At 34.5% G+C, this 16,213-nt stretch overlaps 1 long non-coding RNA gene and 1 pseudogene across 1 annotated transcript in view; one reads left to right on the top strand and one right to left on the bottom strand.

Annotated features, from left to right (window-relative positions):
- Positions 1-14,239, top strand: part of LOC141502120 (uncharacterized) — a 167,346-nt gene extending 153,107 nt beyond the window's left edge. Inside the window, exons 5-6 of the long non-coding RNA XR_012472412.1 lie at positions 12,062-12,116; positions 13,959-14,239. This is a non-coding gene — a long non-coding RNA (uncharacterized LOC141502120). The remainder of the gene's footprint in view (positions 1-12,061; positions 12,117-13,958) is intronic.
- A 669-nt stretch (positions 14,240-14,908) lies between these two features.
- LOC141500901 (peptidyl-prolyl cis-trans isomerase FKBP7-like) lies at positions 14,909-15,669 on the bottom strand (annotated as a pseudogene).
- Between the last annotated feature and the right edge of the window lie 544 nt (positions 15,670-16,213).

Raw genomic sequence — 16,213 nt, 5'->3', positions numbered from 1 at the left:
TTCCTCTTTTCATCTTCTACCATTTTCCTTCCTTTTTCTGCCCTTTGGGTCCAAGCAAAGTAAGCCCATTTTTTTTTTAATTTGGCAAAGCTCAAATACTTAAAGATAGCTACTGTATCATCCCTAAGAAATTATTTTCCCAGGTTAAACATCCAGTTGTCTTCAAGTACTCCATATAAAGCATGAACTCATGGTCTTTCACCATCCTGGTTTCCCTTCTGTGGTTGTGTTCTTATAGGTCAAAGGCCAATTTTTATTTTTATTTCCTCCCCCTGGTTTATTTTCTAGTTGGAAAATTTACATTGTAGTATAAACTCTTCTTAATACTAGGCACATAGTAGATTCTCAGTAAATATTCATTAATTAAATAGTAATTATAGAAAATTATACCACTCAGAAAAGGATACAATCCTAATTCACCAAACTTTTCATCCTTACAGAGAGCAATAAGCTCTCTTTCTTAACCTGTGATCACTCTAAAATGATCCCTCTGCCTCAGTAGTCCATATCTTTTAGCTATTAAATTCAGTGAGGGATTCAGTGGGATTCAGTGAGGATCTAAGCACAGAAAGGAAAGTGATATTTTCACTTCAGAATGATTAGTTAGGTCTTTCTAAGTTCTAAGGCATACACTTCCATTTTTTCCCTAGTCATAGATCAGTGAATTAGAAAGTTACTATCCTTGCATTGTCTTTCAATTTTCAAACCAAGCCTAATTAAAGAAATATATAGTTTTTATTGAGCTGCAAAAAAAGGAACACAGGGCACAATTAAGTTTGCATCAATAATTAAAGACAAAATTATTAATGTAACAAATATTATACATTAATAAGAAATATATTTTGTTACTAACAACAGCATAAAAACCCCTTCTCTTAATCTATAATCCAAAAAGGAGGAATAGAAAACTTGTAAAGAGTATTGTATACTAATTTCATTTGTACCCATTTAAAATAATATGATTGCTGTATTTTAAAATTTTGTAATACTGTTCTAAATAATTTTTTTCTGGTATACATTGTTAGGAATTGCTAAGTAAGAAAAACTAATAAACTGAATGTATGCCAAGCCTTATACTGAGGAGATAAAATCATTTGTCATCCTATCTATAAACAGAGAAGAGAGCAACTAACTTTTCAAAAAACAACATTTGACTGCTCTACTTTAGTCCAATGGCATGAAGTTGCTTTGCCAGGTTCTGCCTTTTGGCCTATGTGTGACACTCAAACATTCATCTTATTAAATGTGCCTGGGGCTAAAACCAAGAATGTGTATTCTCTTCAGAAGTGCAAGACAGAAAGAGAGAGAGAGAGAGAGAGAGAGAGAGAGAGAGAGAGAGAGAGAGAGAGAGAGAGTAAACATATAAGCATATACCCTGTGCCAGGTATTGTTAAATGCTTTTTAAATTTTTTCTCAAATATCTCATTTAATCCTCACAACAATTTTGCAATATAGTTGTTATTATTTCCATTTTACAGTTGAGGAAACTAAGGCAGTTTCACAACTGAATAGTGACTGAGGCTGAATTTAAACTCATGTCTTCAACTTTTCCTGACTTCAGGCCCACTGACAAGGTACCTTAGAGGAAATGCATGGTTTGCCTACTTAAACTATGATCACCAACCTCTTAATCAATATTATATAATGGTAGTCTTGGTGGGGATTCTAAATTTGGAAATGAAATATCCTGTTTTTTGAATCCTGGCCCTAATGCTGGTTAACTATAAGAATATAGGTCATAAAAATGTTTTAGATCTAGTTGGCTCATCTATTAAATGTAAATGTTCATGTTTTTCCTAACTATCTCAGCTATGTTATGGGAAAAGCATTTTGGAAAGTGCTTTTTATTTTGTGAGTTATTTTTAATGCTTGTATTGTTGCTTAGCACTGTATTCACATATATTTTAAAAGATTTTTCTTGTTAGGCAAATGGCAAAGTAAATACAGTCCTAGACTTGAAAAGATCTGGGTTAAATACAGTTGTAGATACAGTCTGTGAGCATGGGTTAGTCAATTAGCCTCTCTTGAACTTCAGTTTCCTCACCTGTAAATTGATGATAGTAAAACAAGAAAAGTACATTATAGGGAAAAACAAGGATAAAGAAAGTATGCTTTCTACCTATCATAGGAAGATTTGAATGAGATGTGCATGTGAAGAACTTTGCAAAATTTAAAATACTCTGAGGAATTATTATATTATTAATACAAATATTACTTTAGTCATTTCATGAATCTGTTGTATATTTTCTCAGGTCAGGAATCATTTCATCTATTTCTTTTATATCCTTCCAAGTATTCTGCCTGTAGTTAGCACTTGATCAATTTTAATTGGATGTAGATTGATTGTACACTGGCAGTGAAAAGTACTGATTAGGCTCAAACTACATTGGCACCAGGCTCTTCACCTGCATAATGAGGCAAAATTTGAAGTCTTTCCACATACTTCTAAAACCCCAAATCCCTTACCAATGTCCATGTAGAATTTAAGCAGAATAAGACAGAGATACAAAGCAACCTAATTCAAAATGTTCTGTGCCTTTTTTCCCCTGTCCCTTACAGTTCAGGAAAATAAATTTCCACTTTGATGAGGCCAAATTTCACTCTTGAATCCAAAGTAGGTGTTGTAACACTTGGCTTTTGGTATTTCGAAGGGTTATTTGGATTTCCTCTTCTATCATTCATTCAGGAAACAATGTTTTTGAAAGGAAATGTTAGAATCAATGCTTTACCCATACTAAGATGCCCTTTAGCTGAATATCAGAATAATATCCTTTTATAAAAAAATAATTATTATGTTATTTTCCCTAGTTACATGTAAAAACATTTCTAACATTTTTTTTAGTTTTTTGCAAGGCAAATGGGGTTAAGTGGCTTGCCCAAGGCCACACAGCTAGGTAATTATTAAGTATCTGAGACCGGATTTGAACCCAGGTACTCCTGACTCCAAGGCCGGTGCTTTATCCACTATGTCACCTAGCTGCCCTCTAACATTCTTTTTTTAAAACTGAGTTTCATATTCTTTTCCTTTTTCCCCCTCCACCTCTCTCACTGGGAAAGAAAGCAATTCAATATAGGTTATACAAGTGTAGTCATGTAAAACAGTCCATAATAGTCAAGTGAAAGAAAACATAGACCCACCCCAAGAAAAAGAAACCTCAAGAAAAATATAGACAATAAAAAGGTATGCTTCAATATGTAATTGAGACATCATCAGTTCTTTCTTTGGGGAGGGATAGAATTTTTCATTATAAGTCCTTTAGAGTTGTCTTGGGTCATTGTATTATTGAGAATAGCAGTCATTAACTATTGATCATCTTATTGTATTTCTCTCACTTTGTATATAGTACATTTCACTTTGCATCAACTCATATAAGATTTTCCAAGTTTTTTTCTGAGAGCATCCTACTCATCATTTCTTACAAGAAAATAGTATTCCATCATATTTGTTTAGTCATTCTCTAACTGAGGGACATCTCTTCAATTTCCAATTCTTTGTCAGCAGAAAAGAGCTGCTATAAATATATATATGCATATTAGATAGATAGATAGATAGATAGATAGATAGATAGATCCCTTTCCTTTTTAGTTTTTTATCTCTCTTGGGATAAATACTTAATAGTATTATTGCTTGATCAAAGGATATGCATGGTTTAAAGTTCTTTGGACAGAGTTACAAATTGCCCTACAGAATGGTTGAATCATATCACAACTCCACAGTGCATCAGTGTCTCATTTTCCCCACATTCCTTCCAACATTTTTGATTTTCCTTTCTGTCCTATTAACCAGTCTAAAAGATATGAAATATTACCTCTGAATTATTCTAATTTGCATTTATCTAATCAATAGTGAGTTAGAATATTATTTCATATGACTAGAGATAGCTTTTTGATCATTTTGATTGTTTATCAATTAGGGAATGGCTCTTATTTTACAAATTTGACTCAATTACAATATGTTTGAAAATTGAAGTTTTAATCACAGTTATTATGGTTAAAGGAATTTCCCTCCATGCTATCCAAACTTTCCTGTTTATTCTGTTCTCTTTCTTCTTTTACTCCGTTCTCTCCTCAAAAGTGTTTGCTTCTGACTTTTCTCTCCCTTCTCTTATTCCCTTTCCCTTTTACTTTCTGTAGGGTATGATAGATTCACTTACCCATGTGAGTATATATGATAATCTCTCTTTGAGCCAATTCTAATGAGAGTAAGGTTCACTCACTTCCTCTGACCCCCCCCCCCCCAACTGAAAAAACCTTTTTTTGGCTATTTCACGTGAGATAGTTTAACTCCTCTCCTTTTCTCTTTCTTCCAGTACATTCTTCTCTCATTTTTTAATTTTCTTTCTTTAAAATAACATTAATTCCTACTGTCTACCTGTATCTTTCTAACTGCCTAATAATATTGAGAAAGTTCTTTTGAGTTAACAGTATCATCTTCCATGTAGGAATGTAAACAGATTAAGTTCCTTATAATTTCTCTTTCTTGTTTGTTTACCTTTTTATGCTTCTCTTGAATCTTATATTTTAATGTGTTAGAGCTCTGAAATTTGGTTGTAATATTCCTGGAAGTTTTATTTTGGGATTTCTCTCAGGAGGTGATTGAGAGGATTCTTTTAGTTTCTATTTTTTCTCTGATTTTAGACTCTGAAGTCTGATAATTTCTTGAAATAAAAAGAAAACTATGCCTAGGCCCTGTTTTTGATCATGATTTTCAAGTAGTACAATAATAATTTTTTAAATTATTTCTCCTGGATCTATTTTCCAGGTTACTTTTTCCAATGAAATATTTCATATTTGTTCTATCTTTTCACTTTTGGTTTGTTTTACTGTTTCTTCATTTCTTATAAAGACATTAATCACGTATGAAAGAAGAATCAGAACTAATACATATGTATTTTTACATCAATGTTCATTAGGGAAAATGGTCTATAATTTTGTCTGTTTTTGACTTTTCATGGTTTAGATATCAGCACCAAATTGGTGTCATTAAAGGAATTTGGCAAAACTCCTTTTACTATTTTTAAAAATAGTTTATTAATAATTAATAAAACAATTGTTTTAAAATGTTTATTAGGATTCACTTGTGGACCTGAACATATTTTTCTTAGGGAATTTATTGATAGTTTCTTCAATTCCTTTTAATGAAATAGGGTTATTTAAGTATATTATGTCCTTTTCTGTTAATCTGTACAGTTTACATTTTTGTAAATATCTATCCATTTTACCTAGATTGTCAAATTTATTGGCAAATAGCTCCAAGTTATCACTTTGATTTCTTTCTCATTGGTAGTGAGTTCATCTTTTTTTCATTTTTGATACTGGTAAATAGATTTTCTTCCTTTTTAAATCAGATTAACTAAAGGTTTATCATTTAATTACTTTTTTTTCATAGATGACACAGTGTTGAGTATTTGTAATTATGCTCATATAGTTTCTGGGAATCAAATTCCCAATTGTTATATGTTGTTTACAATTAGTTTAAATGAAATTTCTCTTTCTATCTCTTGTCCAATGATTTTTCTTACTTTCATTCTGTTTATTTCTCCTTTGATTTTCAGAATTTCTAATTTGTTATTTAATTGGGAATTTTTAATTTGTTATTTCCCTAGTTTTTTTTTAATTGCATGCACAATTCATTGACCTCTCATTCTTATATTATTCATATAACCATTTAGAAATATAAAATTTCTCCTAAAACTGCATTCATTGTATCCCATAGATTTTAACATTGATGATATTCTCAGATGAAATTACTGATTATTACTAGGATTTGTTGATGATTCACTCCTTAAAAAATTGTTATTTAATTTCTTGGTTTTTTTTAGGTTTTTGCAAGTCAAATGGGGGTTAAGTAGCTTGCCCAATGCCACACAGCTAAGTAATTATTAAGTGTCTGAGGTTAGATTTGAACTCAGGTACTCCTGACTCCAGGGCCGGTGCTCTATCCACTGTGCAACCTAGCGACCCCATGTTATTTAGTTTCTAATTAATTTTTGGTTTATTACATATAATATTATTATATCATAATCTGAAAAGGATACATTTAATATTTCTGCCTTTCTGCATTTCATTGTAAGGTTTTTGTACCCTAGCATATGGTGCATTTTGGTATATATGGTGCTATGTTTTATATTCCCAATCAATTTTCTTAGAGTTGGATACAGTTTAAGTTAAAGCCAAAATTCAAAAGAAAAGTTAAAAGGAAAAGGGAACAATACATTGGAGGGGAGGGATAAGAGGAAAGGAAAGAGAAAAATATAAAAGGGAAAGATAGCATGGAGGGAAATATAGTGATCTTAACTGGAATTGTGAATGGAATGAATTCTCCCATAAAATGCAAGCAAATAGCAGGTTAGATTAAAAAAACAGAATCCTACAATGTGTAGTTTATAAGAAACACATTTGAAACAGAGAGATCTACACACAGGGGAGAGTTAAAGGCTGGAGCAAAATATATTATGCTTCAGCAGAAATTTAAAAAAAAATCAGGAGTAGCAATCCTGATTTCAGATAATATAGCTAATTAGCTGGTTCTTTTAATTAGAAAATTTTGGAAGGTCTCTATTTCATTGAAAATCTATCTTTTCCCCTTAAAGTATATACTGAATTTTGTAGGATAGGTAATTCTTCGCCTTTGCTTCTCAAAATATCAATTTCCAGGAACTTTGGTCCTTTAATGTTGTAGTTGATAAGTCTGATGTAATTCTGATTGTGTTTCCTTAGTTTTGAAATTGCTTATTTTTGACTGCTTGAATTATTTTTCTCCTTTAGCTGAGAATTCTGGAATTTGGCTCCAATATTTCTTGGAGTTTTTTATTCTGGGGTGTGTTTCTGAATGTTATGTGAATTCTTTCAAGGGCTATTTTGTCTTTTTGTTCTAGGATATTAGAGTATTTTTTTCTATGATAATGTCCTGAAAGATAATTTCCAGGTTCTCTTTTAGATCAAGGTTTTCGGTTAGATCCATAATTCATAAATTATCTCTCCTCAATCTATTCTCCAAGTTTTTCCCTAAAAGGTACTTTACATTTTCTTGTATTTTTTTAAGTTTTTGGTTTTGTTTGATGAAATCTTAGCATATTATAGACTCATTAGTTTCTATTTGTCCAATTCAACTTTTAGGATTTTATTTTCTGTAGTTAGTGTTTGTGTTTCCTTTTCCAGTTGATTAATTTTACTTTTCGATGAGTTATGCACACACACACACACACACACACACACACACACACACAAATATATATATATATGTATATATATACTATATATTTATTTATATTGCCAGTTGGTTCTTTTTACTTTTAAAAGAGTCGATTTCTTCAGTAAATTTTTCATTATTTTCCTGCATGACTCTTGTTTCTTTTTTTCTATTTTTCTTCTTCCTCTCTTCATTGTTTTTTTTTTTTTTTTTGCAAGGCAATGGGGTTAAGACCATCTCCATTGGTTTTTAAAATCCCCTTTGAGCTTTTCTGTGGGGTTTTGGATTTGTGCTCAATTCATAAACTCTTTTGAGCCTCAACATGTGGACAATTTGTCACTACTTTCTTCTACTGGGATAGCATTTTTCATCCCTATCTAAATAGTAGCTTTCTATGTTTAATACTCCTTTTGTCTTGCTCATTTTGATTGTTGCACTTTGATCCTGAGGTAGGGAGAATATAGTCCCAAGTTTTGGGTTTTTATTTGTTATTTTTCGGTACTGGCCCTGGGAACTGCTCACTAATTTATCAGTTACCAAGATATTGCTTTTACAGCCTAGGTGTTAGCCATGCAGAAGTTTGCTCCTTCCTGCAAGGTTTTACCTATACAACAATTTCTTCCCAATCCAGTCCCATCTGTTGCTTCAGTGTTCCCAGAGCTTGGACTTTGTCATAGGAACCCTATCTGCTGGTCTGCTATCTAACTGGCTTACTGAGCCCAGACCTGAGCTGCACTGAGTCTAAGAGCCTCCTTCCAAATTTCCCACTCTCCCATCTCTTCTGAGTTATATTTCCCCTCAATCCTGAAGAGACAGACCTTTACTGAAGGTCCACAATATCTTGAATTGAGAACTTATTTTATTCTTTTTTGGTGGAACATGTAGCTTTAAGGTTTATGAAGAGCTTTAAGATTTATGTAGAGGCTTCATTTAAAATTGTGTTTGGAAAAGGTCTGGGAACTTGCTAGCTTCATGCTGGAAGCTCCCCAAATCTACTTTTTCTCCCAGTGAAATTTTTGTGCATCTTTTCCTCTTTTTTCAATCCACTTTTTAAGGCAATATTTTCCTCATTGGATTTTTGTACCTTCTTTTATCATTTGAGCTAGTCTATTATTTAGAGTGATATTTTCTTCAGGATTTTTTTTTTTGTATCTTTTTTACCAAACTATTGTCTCATTTTTTTTGCATCACTTTCTTTTCTCTTCCCAATCTTTCCTCTACTTCTTTTACTTGACTTCTAAAATTTGATTTGAGCTCTTCCATTGCCTAAGATTAATTTATATTGTTCTTGAAGGCTTTGGATGTAGGAGCTTTGCCTTTGTTACTTTCTTCTGAGTCTCTGTTTTGATCTTTCTTGTCACCATATGGTCAGAATATTTTCAGTTGTTTGCTCATTTTGCCCCCAGTCTATTACTTAATTTTTAACTCTGCTTCTGGGGTTTTGTGCAACTATTTTCAGAAATACTTCCTGGGATCTATAAGTTTTCAGTTCTTCCAGGATAGTGTGATCTCAGGAGAGGTATTTAATACTCACCCTGGTCTCTGAGTGACCACAAGTATTTCTTTTTACCCTGGAACTGTGACAAGGGTCCCTACTCTATTGTATATCAGTATACCAGTGTTTCTCCTTGCTTTAGAACTGCAGCCCAGGACTGGGACCCAAATCAGAGTATGAGCAAAGCATCAGTTCTGCCTTATTGCTAGCAAGGAAGGAGACCCCTATAATCTTTGTTGTTTGATCCTCTTGCCATCTGTGGACTGAGTTCTCAAAGCAGCTTTTGCTGTTGCTGATTCAATGCATCCAAAGCCTGTTCCTGCTTTGGACCAGGTCTTAACTGCTTCTCTCACAGCCTCATGCAAAAGACTTTCCTGTTGAACTTCTAAGTTGTTTTGGACTGGGAAATTGTTTCACTCTGTTTTTTGGTAGGTTCTGCCACTCTAGTGCTTGTTAGAGTCAATATTTAAGGGTATTTGGAGGGGTTTGAGGCAAGCTCAAGAGTCTTTGCCTTTGGGTGGCTAGGTGGCGTAGTGGATAAAGCACTGGGCCTAGAGTCAGGAGTACCTGGGTTTAAATCTGGTCTTAGACACTTAATAATTACCTAGCTGTGGGACCTTGGGTAAGCCACTTAACCCCATTTGCCTTGCAAAAACCTAAATAAAAGAGTCCTTGCCTTTAATTCTCCTCAAAAAGGTAACTTTTAGGAAGGGGAAATGAGTTTGAAAGTCCTTTATTTCTTTATCATGCTCAAGTGGAATGAGCATTAGGTTTAGAGTTAAGACTTGGGTTTGATTCTTGTCTCTTCCCTTTATTAGTTGTATGATCATTGGATATTCTTTCTGTAAAGGCTGTTCTAGTTTTCAGAAACTATGATAATGTTTTCAAGGGAAAAAAATGATCATCAAAACAGCCTTCAGCTGTGTGTACTCTGCTTACTGGTCTGGGCAAATGAATTTATGCTTTCCTTTAGGGAGCAGCCATCAGCTGATTAGCAAGCATTGACTGAGGGTCTACTATGTGGTGAGCTCTATACTCAGCACAGGGAAACAAAGAGACCCCAAACCCTGGTCTTATCCTCAAGGAGTTTACCTTCAACTTGCACTGCATTGTCATTGTGGGAGACAACAGGAGGTCAGCCATATACATTCAAGACATAGCCTGAATGAAAACCCTATCAGGAATGCTTTGTGGCTCTCTAAGAAAAGGCAGAATTTGAATAGACTCTTGAAAGGAGGCAGGGAAACTAGGAGATAGATGTAAAGAGGGCAAGCATTACAGATCTGAGGGAAAGCAAGGCCCAGAGTCAGAAGATGGTAAGTCATGTGAAAGCAATGGTACGAAAGCCAGTGTTGTTGAGCTTGAGGAGAAGAATAAGGTATTAAAAGACCTGAAGACTAAAGATAAGTAGAGGGAAGACCATGATGGGTTTTATATTTTATTCTGGAGGAAATAGGGAGCCACAGAGATTTGAGTAGTGGAGCTGGGGCGTGATATCCTCAGACTTATGCTGTAGGAAAGTCACTATGTTGAGTGGAGAATGGATTACAGCAGAGAGAGACTGAGACAGAGAGAATGACCCAAGGCTAGGTCAAAAGTCCAGGTATAAGGATAAAGAAAGAAAAGAAAGGGCCTACAAAATGCTGGCAGGCAAAGAGGGTCAAAGGGAGTCAGAGAGAAGATAACCTTAGGAAGTATCCCATACTTGAATAAGAATTTCATTTTGTCATGAGATTTTTTTTCAAGTTTATTGTTACCATTCCATTTCATTAATCACCAATATCATTTTTTTTGTTTATAAATTGTCAGGATGCTGTGAACAGGAAGATAATAAAACTTCAGCCAAAAAAGCTATTGATAAGCATAAGAATGAAATAATTTGTCCATATTCCTGTCTTGTCCAACATTTCTGCTTCATCTCTGGTTTTGTGACACAAAGTATAATCATTCCTCAGTTTGTTGATACTTCTGGATTCAAAAATAACCTAGATGTGCTAGGGTTATGATCCTTTGGTTCTTCATAGACCATATTTCTTAAATCTTGGCAACTTTATCTCTATTCTGATATCAATCCTTAGATATAGCTCAATATTTATCATAAAGTCATGTGCTGGCCCTAAGTATCTACACTGCATTGTCATCCTCCATTGCTCTGGAAATAGACCCAGAAGTGTCTCCTCTACTCCATCCTCTCTATGAATTAGGTTTTGTCTGTATGATACACAGTGAAATGGATAATTGGTAATTACCTGAAAAAATTGATCAATTAAGTGATCTAATGGCTTGATGTATATGACTACATATACATCTACTAAACTAGCCAGAAATGCCAACTCACCATTTCTATTTAAATTCAATTCGATACATATTTAGCAAGAATCTATGCTCCTGCCCAGATCTGTGCTAAGAATTCTGGGATTCTAAAAGTAGTTTAAGGAATAGTCCCTCTAGGAACTTAAAAAAATCTAGCTTGTGAGATAATTTTATGCATATGAAGCAAACAGATGAAAAGTGTTATAGAAAGTAGAGAAAGAGAAAAAATCAATCAGTATTAGAGGTGTCTGGGAAATTTTAATGGAAGTTGTGAGAGGAAAGCTTAAAAGGATGGATGGAATTTGAAGACACTGATAAAAAAAGAGGAGGTCTTTTCAGGTGAGGGTGAGAAAATTTGAGTAAAGGTAGAATGGTTAACATGTTAATTATAAAATAGTTCCCCTTCAGGCACAGGATATCTTACACTTTTTAGTTCAGGGAATGCTCAAATTGAACAATTATTGAACAATCAGCTCTCCAGAAGAAAAAAAAACACACTTTTAAGCTTGACCTTAATTATTAATATTTTCTCCATCACTTTCTTAATCACAATCAAAAAACAGTAAGTCAAGTCCTGATTGGTAGGTTTGCTCATTTCTGAGGTTAAAATAGTCACACTGAAAATTTGACCATCAATTGGATAGCTCCGTACATCCTTGGTAATTGCCTTAGTAAATGTAAATCATCTTCCTGATGATGACTACATGTTCTCATACTTGGGAGATTTTCATGTTTGGGGAGACTGGTTTTAAGCCATCTTAATGGACTAACATGGAAACAAACTAATGTTCTTGAAGGAAACTTAGAAGTTTCAGAAGTTTATAGAAGACCTTGAGTAAGTACGTGGTTGTGCCCATGAAATTGCCAAACACCATCTGGTATAGACACTGTGGGTGGAAGTGTGAGATTAAAAATCTTTTGAAGAGAGCAGGGCAGATTTTAACCTCAAAAAAGCTTTGATTCCTGTTGCATAATTTTTTTTAATGTAGTCTACTCAAAAGCATATCTATATCATCTCTGATGAGAGTCTGGCTTGAAATCATTTTCATTTTTCCCCCTAGTATGAAAGCATCCCTGGCAAAAAATAAGCAAACCAAGAAGAATAACAATCCTGAGGTGAGTTCTTTGGGAAAACATAATGAGTTGAATTGCTTTCAAAACTGTCTTACTTCTTACCTGGGGTAGCTTGTGGAGATAAATAGAACATAGGAGACAATAGTTTCAAGGCTCCTAGAGGGTCTTTTTTGGCCTGTTGCTGCCTGCTGATCTCACTTGTGAATTGTTACTGCTGATTTATAGTCTTGGGTTCAGCACTCATATTCCTCATACTTCCAAGGATAACAAATAAGTTTTAATGATGCTTTAGAGATAAATAGAAGTACATACTTCAAGGAGGGAACTTTGATAGGAAAAAAGAAAAACAAACACCCCCACAGTGCCTAGTTTCATTGCCAGAAACTAAAGCAGCTTGTAAACACAGGTGATTGTATGTATAATCAGTGAAGGATTTGCAAGTCTAGAAGTGCCTTGCCAAGTTAAGGCATCTATTAAAATCAGAAAGGGACAATTTTTTAATAGTATGCAAGCAGCTCCAACTTAAACAAGGAAACCAATAGCTACTTTGTGAGAGTACAACTTTTCAGAGAAAGCCTTGCTTATCAGTTTGTATTGGTCAAAATGGAGAGGCCCATGGTACAGGGACTCTGCCACCAGATCCTTCTTTGTATAAAAGGACACTTCATGCTAAGGGAAGAGGGCAGTGACTTAGTTCTTTCTGTGGTTACCTGGGCCTTCACAAACAAAAGTATGAATTTGGCTTTGTGTGTGTGTGTGGGGGGGGTACTTGGGGCTTGGCATAGAATTTTAACTTTGATGTTTAAGATTTGTTTAACTTGGAACTAGGAAAAGGATATGTGCAAAAGCACACATCAGCATCCCAAATTAGCCTTCATAATGCCCCAGTAACTGGGTAGGATGGACCTCCTGTCTGGTACATTCTCAGACACTTGTAACATAACCATTGTTAAAGACCTAAAATTCATTTTAGGATAGAGACAAAGAATATCAGAAAAAAATGCAGAATATTAATAGCAACTCATTGAAAACATATTGGCACAACTTACCCAAAGCAGTTTCCTGCATCCCATTGTGTTGAGGAATGCCATTTCTCAGCATATTTGTTTCTGGAGATGATCATCGCCTTGGTCCTTGATGGCTATATTTGGAATTAAGAGCCTGTGGCATTTGTCTCTTTCTTATTGTCTGACTGTGGCAAAGCTTAGTTAGGGCAACTTTACCTGGTTTTTCATACTGGCAGGCCTGATGAGAGGGGCAACAAAATTCTCTTGAAATCTTCCTCCTGATAACATTAGAGAGGGTCACCTCAAGGTCATGTCTAGGTATAACAGTTCCATTTGCTGGGCAGAATGGCCCTGATCCAGGGGAAAAGGTTAACTTAACTTAACACTCAAATACCCATCTCACAACTTTGATGAAGCCTCAGTTCCATTCACTAAAGATATGACCTTTCTGTCCAAAAAAAAAGCAAGATGGAAAATACCCTTGAAGGAAGTAACATCTTGGTCCTATGCCATTTTGATGAATAAATGCTAGAAAGTTATTCATTGCTTAGGAGAACAAGAAGAATGTATGTGGGGGAGGATCATGGGCATCAAAAGGTCCTCTAAACATAAACTCTGCCTTCTTTCCCATATTGTCTAGTCCTTCTCAGGAAGGGAATTTGGTGACATCTTTTGAACATATCAAACTTGCTGTTCCTGAGTTCGAATACACAGCCACCATTTAGAAGGATTAAAAAAAGAAAACCCTTATTAAAAGATAATCTGAAGGAATAAGATTATTTTTCTTAAAATTTTATTTATATTTTTCAAATTTTTGCCAATTTAAATGATGAATCGTTTAAAAATGTTTTATTGATGCCTTTTATCTTTATATCAGTCATTTCAGTCTTTCCCAGTGAGAGGAGTGGAGCTCTGGTGACAAAGAACAACAATTAAGAAAAAACATCTAAGGCAAATGAATCTGTTCTCTTAATCCCCCACTTTTCTATCATATTGGAGAAGGTAAGATTCATTTTCTGTTTTCCTGGATTTTCATCCCCCCCCCAATTATCCTGAGTCCAGTTTCTTTTTTGGTGAGTTTTTCATTTATATTAGTATAATCATGTCTCAATTCTATTTGTTTATATCAGTTCTTATGGCTATTCCTATATTTCTGAATTCCCCAGGTTCATTATGAATAAATAGAATACTTAGCATTTATATTTAGTAGTATTCCATTACATTCAAATACCACAGTATTTTAGCCATTGTCTAATCTATGGGCAGCTACCTTCAAATTTTCTATTACCATGAAGTGTTACAGTGAATATTCTGGTATATACTAGAATTTTTATTTGTTTTGGATATCCTTGGAATATATGCTATATGTATATATATATATATATATATATATATATATATATATATATATATATATATATATATATACATCTACACACATATATACATATACCCACATACATGAAAAATATGGTAGAGGTAGAAATGATAGTTTTTGGCAAATGACTGAAATACAGGGTTGAAGAAAGAGTCAAATACAATTTCAAGGTTTTGAGGCTGCATGCCTAGAAGAATGATGCTGTCATCAACAGATAAAGGGAAGCTGGAAAGAAGGGCAAGTTGAGGAGGAAAGATGAGTTGAGTTTTGGAAATTTTGAATCTGATAGTGATTACTTCATCAAAATACAGAAATCTGTGTTTACAGGCATTACTAAATAAGGCAGAAAATATAGAATTCTTACTTTTTACCCTATATTTTGGGGGTATATTACAATTTATTATTAATTTATAAAAGGTTCAGAAATTAATATTTTTCAAGGTATAAAAATGTGACTTTATAGAAAAAACAAAATTTGGATTAAAAAATTTTGTAGATAATACCAAAGATAGTCAAGTGAATTTAGAAAGAATATGCTCTTATAGTTCATCATGTTGATATACATTATATTCCTTGGAAGAAATGAAGCCATCTCCATCACGGTCATTTTTCTTAAAAATATCTTCTAACACAGAATCATGATATGACTGGTCATGTGGTTTATGATCTTTCTCATTTGCTTTTCTCATTCCCTTTTCAAATAGTAATTGATCTCAGTTTTAGAAAGTTTCTTGTCATTGTCCACATCTATCTGTTTAAATGTTTTAATGCTTCGGGGTCCTTTGGTCACAGCATAGAGTTCGATCTCGAAAATCAGTGTTGCATCTGGTGGAATCAAACCTTGTGCATAGCCTTCCTTTCCATAGGCCAGTGAAGGGGGTATCGTCACTTTTCTTTTCTCTCCGGAACACATACCCATCATAGCAATATCTAGGCCTTTTATTACTTGCCCAACACCAAGAGCAAACCATTTTGGGTGACCTTGATTTTGTGTCCGGCTGCAGTAGAACTTGGTGCTGTTGGCCAGGTAGCCGTCGTAGTGCGCGTTCAGCAGGTCGCCCTTCTTGCTCTTGGAGGTACAGGCCGCCGGGAGGTGCAGGACTTCTATCTTCACCTCGTCCACACCTTCCTCCGGTGTCTGCCCCTGAGTAAGGAGAGAAGCGAGGCCTAGCACCTGCAGCAAGAGAAGGCACTTCGCGGAGGGGCGCATGGATGCCCGAGTGGAGCCCTCTCCCCAGTCCTCCAGGCGCTAGCCGCGTCTGAAGGAATAAGATTGTTAAAGACATCTTAAACTTTTGATTAATAGAAATATCACCATTTGATTAAAAATGATGTAATGTCACTTGATTATGCATTCTGTGATAGTAAAATTGGAAAAGCAAATATTTATGTGGTGATTTTATGGAAATTAAAAAAAAAGTTTCCACAGTGAAAAAAAAACCCCACAATTCACTTAAAGATTCTGGGGCTTGAGAGGTCAGCTTTTCTTTCTTAGAAACTTTTAAAGACTTTTCACGGTGGAAATCTGACCTGAAATAAATTGCTATTGGTATTTCTAAGGAATATTTAGTTTTCTTAAATGATTACATTTCTAGTACCTGTTTAGGTAGGTGGTTGGAGAATTGCTGACCACACAAATGCAATGTTGACTCCCTTTAACATCCCTTTATTGAATGCCCACCAAGAGTGGAGCATTGTGTTCACAATGTGGAAAGAACATGTGTGGATATAAATTGGTATTAGGTCCTGAGAAT

This window comes from Macrotis lagotis, chromosome X (assembly GCF_037893015.1).
Source record: "Macrotis lagotis isolate mMagLag1 chromosome X, bilby.v1.9.chrom.fasta, whole genome shotgun sequence".
Taxonomy (NCBI): domain Eukaryota; kingdom Metazoa; phylum Chordata; class Mammalia; order Peramelemorphia; family Peramelidae; genus Macrotis; species Macrotis lagotis.
Note: the sequence above shows the minus strand (reverse complement) of the source record. Positions and strands in the feature narration are given on the sequence as shown.